Consider the following 11987-nt stretch of genomic DNA (forward strand, 5'->3'; position numbering starts at 1 on the left):
CGTTGGCGTCCAAACGGGTGGTGATAGCTGCCACGTTGTCGTCCAACCGGTTTGTTATAGTTGCCACGTTCTGTAATAACAACATAATGCTAGACCACTCAGTTGACGGCAGGTTCTCGGTCGGTGTGGTGGTGTGAGTCATGTTCGCTGCTTGCTCATCTTCAGCTGCAGCTGTAGGTGTGGCTGTAGCTGTCCCACTCTCTCTGTGACATTCATTTCTTTCTGGTGTGCTGGGTTCAGGCTGTACCTCCATTACCAGTTGATATACAGGCTCATATCCTTCCTGTATACTGTCGTGTTCTGAGAGATCTTCCAGGTTGTTGCTGAGCTCTGACCGACTCCTCAATTCATAGGTCTTATTAACAGACATCTTGTGTTTTCACCTTGGAGAGGTAGTCTACTTAGGGATTCTCTTCGAGCCCCACACGTTGCGGCGCCACTTCCTCTGTTCTGCACCTCCCTTTGTTACACTAATAATTCTATCTCTCTCTTTCTTTAATTTATTGTTGAAGTAGGGAGAGAAGGCAGTACAGGGTGGAGGAAAAAAGTGTAGGTACTGTGTTGTTGATACCTTCGTAAACTTAATAATATAACATTGCATAAAAACCTTAGAAACAATGCTCTAACAAATAAACAATAGTAGACGGTAACAACTGACGAATCCAATCTGTAGTTTACTATGGAAATATATAGTATTTTAATTATGGAGTAAGAAATTTGTATATTATGTGGATAGGAAATTGATTATTTAAAGAGTGGTGAAAAATCTGAAGTTTAATAGTTTGAACCATAGATAGTAAACATAACACAGCAACACTTTCAATAATAAACATACACTGACATACATAACCTGAACCTGACTCTTGATACATATGAAAATTAACAATATTATTCAACGATATAATTAGGAATCTTTTGTAAGTTTGAAAATATTATAAGAAATGTATATATTCATCCTTTCCAAGTGTGTATAAGAATTTAAGGTTGGTGGAGTTATAACAATTTTAATACTCAACAATAAAATATGAATTTACTTAAAAATTCTTAATTTATATTGTGACAAATCTTTCCTGGAGATTATTTGCAGTTCAAATGTCTTAGGATGTATGTTGGCACAGATCACACCCAAAAGTTCAAAAGTGATTTAATTAAGTCCAGTAGTTGTTTCAAAATTTATATCGTTCATAAATCAAATGATTTCAAAGTGAGTTAAAAATTAGAGAGTTTAATATCAAATTAAATTCTATTTTAAATAGAATTACACGGCTTTAGTTCAGCGGGAGTACGATTATCTTAAAAGTAGGACTTCTGGGTGTCTAAGTAGAATTACTTCTCTTTATATTATGTTATATACACCATCTAATTGAAGTTCAGTTTTATCAACTTTTGCAACAATATAGTTTGTTTGGCTAGAAATCTCACGTATTTATAAGCATGTAAGCAAATTTATACTGGCCGCTTAAGCCTTGAACAATGGCGACACTGCTTAATTATGGCGTCCCTAGCTAAGCAATTCTTAAATTGGCTTATACTTGGCATAACTGCTTTAAATCCAAGTAAATATTACTTACAGTTCGTTAAGATATTTAGTTGTAACAATTTCATTAATGTACACAACCGACGATACCCTAAACTCATATTTTTAATAATTTTAATTGTTCAGGCGTCAGGCCTTAGCCTACACGTAGTAACGCCAAAAATCACACTTTTTTAAGTTACTTCCTGTTCCTGTGTGGCTGAGATACGTGTATACCCAATATATATGGTTCATAACATCCTTTCATGGCCTTTGGTTACAACAATACGGTAAGGAACTAGAATAAAATTAATTGAATTTACAAATTAAACAGATGGTCAGAATAAAAAATAAACGGTAAAAAAAATTAACGAAAATTACAACAATGCAGATGAAAGAAAAAAAAATATTAATATTATTAAAGTTCCACAGATGAAAAGTTTATGGTTGTAATAAGGCGAAATATTTACTAAACATTCATAGCAGATATCTTAATAAACACGAAGATGTCTGTGCTATCACCATGTAATAGTACACCTGATTTATTATTTCTGAGAAATAAGTTATTACTCCCCGAAATAAAACTAACAGACTTAAATCGTGACTTGTTATATATTGGTGTACACTACGGTGGGATATTAAAGAATGTTAATCAATTAATTACACTTCGGAGTAAGCTGGTGCACTGGATGGGCTGTATCAGTAAGATTCTGGATACTTGGAAAGCGGTTCTTCGTCCAAGTTACTCACTCCTTCGTTGCTGATTGCCAACATGAATTTTTACAACATGGAAAAAAGAATGTATACTGGCCGGGGTCTTGATTTAAAATATTTTGTCGCTTATAATTATCAGAGTATTGAGTATGGTATGTAGCGTTCGACTCCTCTCGTATATGTGCTACACATTTATTTTTGTAGGTAGCAAATTATACATGCGTAAGCTGATTTTCTGCTCTGGTTCAGTGATGCATACTTTGAAGTGGTTCTAGAATGTACTTTACATATGCTGGATTACGATTTCACTGGAGTTTTACGTGAAATGAGTTGAAAGGCTAGCGAGGTGATGTATGCATGTCTCGAGCAAACATATGACTGTCACAGCATTCTGCTAGCTTGCAACCCCTGCGCGAGGGGTCAATGTTCACTTGCGGGTGACCGTAGGCGTGGCTCGATCGTGTAGTCTCTGCCTTTATCCTTGAGATTTTTTTTATGTTAACGTGCTTGAATTTAGGTACTTTTGACTATAGGTACGTGAATAAGTTTAAATTAATATGCATTGGAAGATATTTTTTTACATGAGTTAAGAATAATACATAGATGCTACAATGTCCGAGATAGGTATCGAACACATGTTCCTCACCCTATGTGTGACTAGCACTTGACGTTTGACTTATCTCCTCTAACCCTCGTTTACATTTTGATATAGATGGGACACGGTTGTTTTCAGAGAGATGATGGTTAAAATGTCTGGGCATAGAGTCGTTTGTAGAAATTACTATGAGTGGTAATTATTTTAGTCGTAGTGATAATTTAGTAAAACACGTAAAATTATCTTGAAGGTTTTTTTTTATGTGTAAACAAATCATTGATAAGATGGATTTGTATGTAGAACTGGTAGTATACCCATCTCTTGAAGAACACTGCATGTTATATAATGAAAGACTCTTGGGCTCAAGAAACTATACTAAAGGTGTAAAGGATGAAGCGGTTTATATGATTAAATGAAAGGAACTTTGTTGATTTTTGTTCTATATAATTAAATAATTTAATTTTGTTTGGGATGATGGGTTGAAGGTTTAAATAATAAAACTGGACACACTAGCTTTTACAGAAAATTAGAATGGAGCTCACAAGATCATAGATTTTGGTTAATCTCTGACAACTGAAATGTAGAAACGATATCATAAAATAAGTTATATTGATGCAGCTTATGACAATATTGATGACAGCTACGATGATGATGATTTGAATCTGTGATAGTGACACGGATGCGGAAATTTTAAGACAAATAATATTATTAATATAGAAACGATGGAAGCCGTAGCACGCCGATCGTGACGAGAAACAAATATTGAAGGATGCAGATGGTTTCGGGAAGCCTGAAACTAATGGAAGTATCAACACCGTGAAAAGTGAGAATACACTCAAGCCTATATTCAGTAGATCGTCCATACTTTGTAAAAATAATGGACTCCAAAAAAAGGAAGCATGAAGGCGATGCAGACACTTCGACATCAACGATAACGAGTTCTGACGGTAATCTGGGTGAAGACGATGCCTTCTACGGTGATTGCTACAGTGACTCTGAAGCTGGCGACGTGATCGAAGACTGTGCTGAGGCAGCTAAAGCGGACAAGACCGAAGGCTGTGGCGGTGTCCTGAGATCAAAACTATGGAAACGTCGTGATATATTAAATAAATCTGATCAAGCTTGTGATGATCACTGGCTCGATGACGAATGTGACCTTGTGGTTGGTGTTAAAACGGGGGACAGCAGAGATCATAATATTTATAATAAACGTGCAAGGAAGATGGTGGCAGAAGAGATTGATTACACATCATGGAAAGATCCAAACATATTGGTTGACTGGCTAAGACTGTTGGTGGCATCTGTTCGTAGAGGAAACTACTCGAACATTAAAGAAATATCCTTCATACTCAAAGAACTGAGGGAAGCTGGCTACATACAATAATGGCTTAAATTAAATGTATGTGTATAAACTTGAAGATAAATTAATATATTTTCTTTCCAAATGGTATCTACCATTTATCGAAATCTGATTTCTAAATAAAACTTATAACTTAAAGGTGCAAAATACGTTACCACTGCCGGTAAAATGTATACTAATAAAGACATGTTAGTAATCATGCCAAGTTCGATAAGAAAAGTAATTGGAATCAGTTGGAACCAATTGAAGATGGAGCTGTCTTAAGCATTTGGAGGCTGTTGGAGCATTTGGGGCCTTTTGAAGCATTTGGAGCTGTGTTAAGCATTTGGAGGCTGTTGGAGCATTTGGAGCTTTGGGGCATTGGGAGCTGTTGAACCATTTGGAGCATTTGGAGCCATTTTGAGCCATTTGGAACATTTGGAGCCATTTGGAGGCCATTTGGTGCATTTGGAGCCATTTGGAGCTGTTGGAGCCATTTGGAGCATTTGGAGCTGTTGGAGCTAAGAAGTAGTCGTTGCACGTCTATGCAGGGCTAAATGTTTATAAGATTTCTGTCTTTCGCAAGTGATTCTGTAGTAGGATAGAAATTGTGTAATAAATATTATGTTTGTAAAAGTCTTTGTGGTGTTTTATTTCTCGAACATTACACTTTTCTGGTACTAAAATTAAAGTTGTTTTGTATCGGCCAGGGATTGAACCAAGGACCTTAGTCGATCTAATCAATCAATATATAGATTACAATTTTATTTAATGAATTTTGAACTTTTTCCCGAATCTCTAGCATTACAAATACGAATTTCCAATATGGTGGTCTTGATATCTGATAGGATAATGGTAGTTGAGGATTTAAAGTCTCTTTAAGAATGTTGAATGTGGTTTATTGAAATTATTTTTTTTTTATAAAATTAAACATTATTGCATCGATCGAGTATTGAACCAAGGACTGGAGCGGATCGAATCAATATGTAAGTTAATGAGTGCTTTTCTGATGAATTTTGGATTTTTTCCCGCTTTTATAGCTACATTATTACATGATTTCAAGATGGCGGTCGAATTTCAAGATGGCAGGGGCACCACCGTAATAAATGATTACCGCATTAGCGGGTTAGAATAAAATTATCCAAATGGAAAAGTACTCTGTAATACGAGTACACACACAAGATGGCATACTCCAGCAGGTGGTAGCTCCTGGTAGCATGTACTGTACATAAAATGTCGGATCCATGATGGTCGACAAGGACAAAGTCAAATTTCAAGGTCAAGGTCAAAGTTCAAGGTCAATGTAAAATTTCAAGGTCAAGGTCAAAGTTCAAGGTCAAGGTCAAATATCAAGGTAAAGGTCAAAGTTGTAGTGACCAGATAATTATACTAACATGGTATCAACACACACTAGCAGACGAAAACAAGATGGTGGTCTCCAGCATATGAAGACAAGATGGCGGACATGACGTCATATCAGCTGACGATATATGAACCTTGGTATTGGTGACGGTAGATCGGTCTGTAGGTGGCTTCTGTGGAGGAAGGATCTGATGTTTTTTTTATTTTTTGCCCTCACCGGTTTCGAACCAAGGACGGGAATCGATATAATCAATCATTATATTTATTGTCAATTTATTTAATGAATTTTTAACTTTTTCCTGCATCTCTAGCATAAAAATTATGGATTTTCAATATGGCGACCATAAGGATAATTGCAACAGTTACATCTTAATACAAGATGGTGGTTCTGTCTCGAACAGGCGGTGCTATTATTACTTTAAATTTAAAAAAATTACAAGTCCAAATATGCATGTTATTTTTATATATACCTTATTTAATTTTCAGTCTGGTAAATGTCTCGAGGGCCGCGCGGTTAAAGGCGTATGTTTTCCAACCTAGAAATCAGAGCTGCGATGGTTCGAAACACAGCGTTTTCAATATATTTTTCATAAAAAATTAAATTTAAAATGTCGATAAGGTTCATAATATCTATGGTAGGTAATGGAGCATCGACCTTATGTGATGAGACATAGCGACGCTGGCGCTCTCTAGGAACAAACGACAGAAACAAAGTCGACGGTATCCAAGATGGCGGCTTGCGGCGGAACAGAAAAAAACATGAGCGTCGCTGGCGCTATCTAGGAACAAACAACAGAAACAAATTCGACGGTATCCAAGATGGCGGCCTCCAGACAGAAAAAAGTCAAGAGCGATGCTGGCGATATCTAGGAACAAACAGCTGAAACAAAGCCGACGGTATCCAAGATGGCGGCCTCCAGTGGAACAGAAAAAAATCAATATGGCGACAGAGACGAAAATTTCATCATAATGAGTGGGGCACTCGATTTAAAGATGGCGGATCCAATATGGCCGCCGAGGTCAAGGTCATGGTCACGGTACTACTTGTCCCGTTACGCTGTGTCCCGTTAAGCTCATCCAAGATGGCCACCGTGACGTCACAATCCAAGATGGTGGACCGACAATCGCAATCCACACCCAGAACCTAGGCGCCGGACATACATTTACATACTTTTGTCGGTTGGTCTGTTCGTTCGAGCATCAATCAAAAACTACTAGACGCATTTTGATGAAGTTTGTTTTTATGGTAAACACATTCGTTAAATCTTGGCTATGTCAAAATACAGAATTCCATCCAAAAGGAAGTGAAAAAGATGTAAATATAGTTTAAAGATAATTAATTATGTCTCCACAATTAATCAAGCTTAAGTAAAATCATTGGCAACAATATTTAACATTCAAAAACTTCCCACCAAATTATTTTATAATTTGCGTCTTTCAACACCTAAGGGCTGAAATGTGGTTAAGTATGTTTTAAAAGATAATAATTGTATCTACCAATATAATAAGGCATAATGAATGATTTTGGGTATCAATAATAAACATACGAAAACTTACAAAATCAATTTTTATATTTGGAAAAATGGAACCCCTTAGGGTCAAAAAACGCGTATTTTATAAAAGTTAGTAATTATACCTCCGAATTCAATTAAGCATAAAGAATGATTTCGGGTACCAATAATGACCAATTGTAGACTCCCATCCACAATTTTTATATCTTGTATACACCCCTAATGTTTTAAAAATTAATACTATTATATTCGAATTTAATTAAACTTAATTAATTATTTTGGGTACCAATAATAAACATTCAAAACATTCGTTAACAATTTTTATACTTTTTGAAATTCAACCCGTATAAGTGAAAAAGGAGTAAGTATGATTTAAAATTTAAATATTATATCTCCGAATTTAATTAAGTGTAATGAATAATTTTTGGTACTAATAAAGAACCTACGAGAACTTACAACCACAAAATTTTATATTTTGCGAAATTCAACACTAAAGTGTGAAAAAGGTGTAAGTATGATTTTAAGATTAATATTTTTATCTCCGAAATTCATTATCATAAATAGTGTTACGGTTGCCCATAATATTCATACAACTACTATCCACAATTTTTACATTTTGCGAAATTCAACCAGTAATAAATGAAAAATGTTAAGTATAATTTGAATAATACAGAAGACAGCAATCCTTTGGTGCAGGGGTATATGGAGCTGATTTCATTTAAATTTGGTCCCCTGAATTTAAATATGGCATTAGCTTTGCCTAGGAGGTCAAATTTCTAAGATATAACGTTTTAGTGAAATGTAGGTTTTACATTATTTTAGGTTAAATCCATTAGTCAAATATCAAAAGTAAACATGAATTTCTTATTAGGCTATTAATTTATACAAATATTATTAAATTATATAAAATTCTTTATAATTTACAAATATTATTAGTACATCCTAATATTATATACATAAAGTTAGTACCAAGTCATTGATGGAACCAAATAGTCGCTTTTTCGTGATATTCCTGATTATATATTGGATCAATTCCTTTTTTAACTCCAGCAATTATCTGTTATCTTCCACAAAATATTTGTGTAAGTTACCCGTTACCAGGAAATTGAATATTTTTTGACTACGTCTGTGTATCTTGTCAGATACAGTACTTTAACATTTTAGTAATGTTTATTGTGAGTTTTGGGCAAGGATGTGCTAACTAAAGGATTGGTTTAATAGTATTGTAGTTTGTAGGTAAAAGCTAGCTACATTGTTTACTCATTTATTTTTTTACAGTTCTTCGTACATCGAGCTTCATTTGTGTGTTCCTTTACGTTGAGACCAGACTATGGATTGATGTGATGGCATCAACCATGCAGAAATGTCATTTCTGCCCTGCTACCTTTACAGCAGCTCATAACTGCTACCGGCATGAACGTCAGTGTGCTGACAAGCTGTATCGTGACCTCCAGCTGTGGCAGAATGGTTGATCGCAGTGACCAGATGCAGCAACATCTTAAAACATGAACAGTGCTGTACCAACGACATCAACCACCTGCTGGTACTTATGCTACAAGATCTTCGCCCAATGCTAATGTCGCCAGACTGCATGAGATGACTGCTTGTGGTCATAATCCAAACCGCAAAGCACATTTATGGGAAAACTGTGCTAAAGAGATCGCCAGGGTTGGTAGTTGAAAGCACACACCAAAGTGTGCAAGGGACCTGCTCCACCGCCGACCAATAAGCAGAGTTTGGCGATGCTCGAGCCTGCAGTTACATCTAAGCAAAGCATCAGTCGAACAAAGATGGTAACCGGAGCAGGTGTGGTGAATATCCACAACTTCATCTTTTCCGAAGTGTGATTATGAGGTAATTTGAAGACTTATGTGGCAGAAAATAACACAAGTTCTACCAATAACTTATGTAAGCACATGGACTCAATTAAGGCTAATCTAATAAGCCAACTTGTGGAGGTTGGGGAGAATGGTGATCCGCTCAAGTGCAACATCGTGCTTGAGTGCAACTATAAAACGCCGGCGCATACAAGTGAAGACAAGAGGGCCTTTAAAACATTGAATGTTTCCCTCTACACAGTCCATGAGGTGGAGGATGCCATTAATTAATCCATCTCTAAGATATGTAAAGAGCAGGAAGACTACATGGAAAAGGGTCCGAATAGACTTTGTCTGTTGTAAAGCTACTTGAACAGAAAATAAATAAGCTTGATCCACTTCGATCTAGCTCCTGCATCGAACTACCTACCTTCATCAAAGAAAAACATGTGGTGGCTAATCTGTAAAAACTTGGCTGAGCACATACGTTTTATCTGTGCTATCTTGGTCAAGTTTGAGTAGGGCGAGCATCTGAGCACGTTAATCAACACTACCATGTTTTGGAGGGGAAGTTCGACTTCACTAACATCGAGTTTCCTACGCCACTTCGTCAGATACCACTGTTTGAGATAAAGAATCCTGGTGCCTACATAAACATCTACAAAATCGATAAGAACCAGAGCATTGTACCAACACGAGTCGCTCCAGAAGAAAAAGAACATCATTCCGAACTTCTGATCTTTGTACTGATATATGTGGGTTTTGTGGATTAATGTTTTAAACATGCGAATTAATCTATGAAATATGTTGATTCGTGTTTAAACTATTTAGATTAGGTTTGTTCATTAATAAAATTAACATCGATATTCGTTTACGGGTATGATTCTGGGTTAAAAAATTAATTTCATGTAATGTGCTTCCAGTTTTTCTGGAGTCAAATAAATTTCATTGGTTTTTTTTATATTAGACTTGGGCTCTCTCTCTCTCTCTCTCTCTCTCTACATATATATATATATATATTACTATTGTGAATTTCGGACACCAAATAAGAAATTTCCACATTTTAATCAGGTGTCACTTGAACAAAAATATTAATTACTCATTCCATAACTGTGTTAAGTACAGATGAGAAACACTTACTGGTAAGATGATTATCATCCCCTTGAGGTCTAGTAAAGCTCTCGATCTGTAAAACAAGACTGATTAATAACAAGAATGGTGTGTCTTGAAATGAAGGAAGTGGAATGACAGCAAAATATTAGATCACTATAATGATCATGATAACTGTGAAGATGTTTATTTTAACAGGACTATCCAAGGACTTGTTAATTATTTGCAACTTAAAGTTAACGAAGAAAAGCATTTTCATGGGAACTTTAAAAAACAAACAAAATTTAACACCAAGTTCTAGTCGCCTGCATGAAATTGAGAACACTGTAGAACTGCACGAAGCTAAAAAGGTCAAAGGCTATGATAAAGAACTTGAAGCTCACAAGATCGAACACTGTGATAAAGTGCTAAAACCAAACTGATGGAAACGACTCGTTAAAATAAATTATCCTGATTATGCTTTTGATGGTCAGTGGGGCGGTTACAATTTAAATGACTCTGAAGCTGGTATTAAAACAGGAGACTTCAGAGATCTTTAAAGTATTAGTAAAGAAAATTTAAGTAAATTGGTAGCAGCCAAAAAGATTTATTGCATCACATGGAAATATTCTAACATATTGGTCGATAGGTTAAGACGTCTAATTGACTTTAAAAATTGATGAAAATTTATCTAATAACAACCAAACATGGTCAATATTTTGTGAAATAAGATGTGCGTGCAACATACAATAATAACTTGTTTGGTGTGCATGTGTATAAAAGTAATAGATATTGGATAAAAAAACAGTTTTTTTATTTAGTGTAATCTAATTTCTAGTTAAGGCTTGGTTCCCATACTAGAACTTCTAACTTTAGGATGTAAAAATCGTCATTAATGACTAACAAAATTGAGAGTAATAATAACGTCTTTCCAGAAATTGTGACGGGTTTGTGCAAAATCTTAACTTAATATCGTTTGGAGCCAAATGTGGGTGGGGACATTGTAGCCAGGGTGAGCTGGATCTTTCCATTTACTTTCGTAGTTTATCTGATGTATTCTGGTGATCGTATTCTACCAAGTTGAATGTTTTATCCAAATGTGTGTCCTTTTCATTGAATGTTCGTTGTCAAGTATGTAGCCAGGGCTGAATATTTAATGGGTCAAAACCCCTTGGTTGTATAGTATGGATAAAATACATATTTTAGGGGTGTTCAAGCTCTACAGTAAGCATTAAATTTGCTGAGTTGGTATTTTTAATAGAAATATTATTTATTCCTATGTATCCTTTTAGCTATTTAGCCTTGTAACTATGTTCAAAATAAATTATTATTCTATGTTCACCGAGATAAAAGAATGGGTGGTAAACGAATTGTTCATACTCAAACGGAAGCCATGTGGAGAGGGTTCACAGCAAAAATGGGGTAATAATTGGATTGATATGTTACATAAAACACCGAATAATTGGCTGTAAAAGATATCTCACTCCTGAAAACGGTTTATCATAATGCAAATAAACTAGGTGTAAGAAGAATATGTATGAATTTCTAAATGGTAGTCAGAAATGTTCCGTTATAGCAGAAATACGTAATTACCACCCGATATATTATTATTTGGAAGGTATCGAGGTTCGGGGATACGTGGTGCATTCTATGGGGAAGAAATTCAGCCTACTAAGTACTCAAGACAATATTTTGTAGAAAAAGGGATACATCGAAAAGATGATCGCTTGTTTGTGAAGTGGCTAGGATTCACTTAATCGGAAAAAAAGTTGGATAAAAACTACTGATGCTGTAATAAAAATAATGTTTTGTAATGTTGTAAAATTTTTATGTTAATAAATGCAAGACTTAAATAAATAATACTTTTTTTCCTATGGTGTTGGAATATTTTCACTAGTTACTAGGCTGGGATGCTCGTCGAAGGTGCTTAAAGTGGTATTAGTAGGCTGGAGACATATGGCCACAGGTATAAATGACGCTGCTATTTGGGCTACGAAGGCTTGTAACATATTTCTTGTTTTATTCACGTTTTCTTCTTTAGTTT

Source organism: Bacillus rossius, chromosome 11, assembly GCF_032445375.1.
Source record: "Bacillus rossius redtenbacheri isolate Brsri chromosome 11, Brsri_v3, whole genome shotgun sequence".
In the NCBI taxonomy this organism is placed as follows: Eukaryota; Metazoa; Arthropoda; class Insecta; order Phasmatodea; family Bacillidae; genus Bacillus; species Bacillus rossius.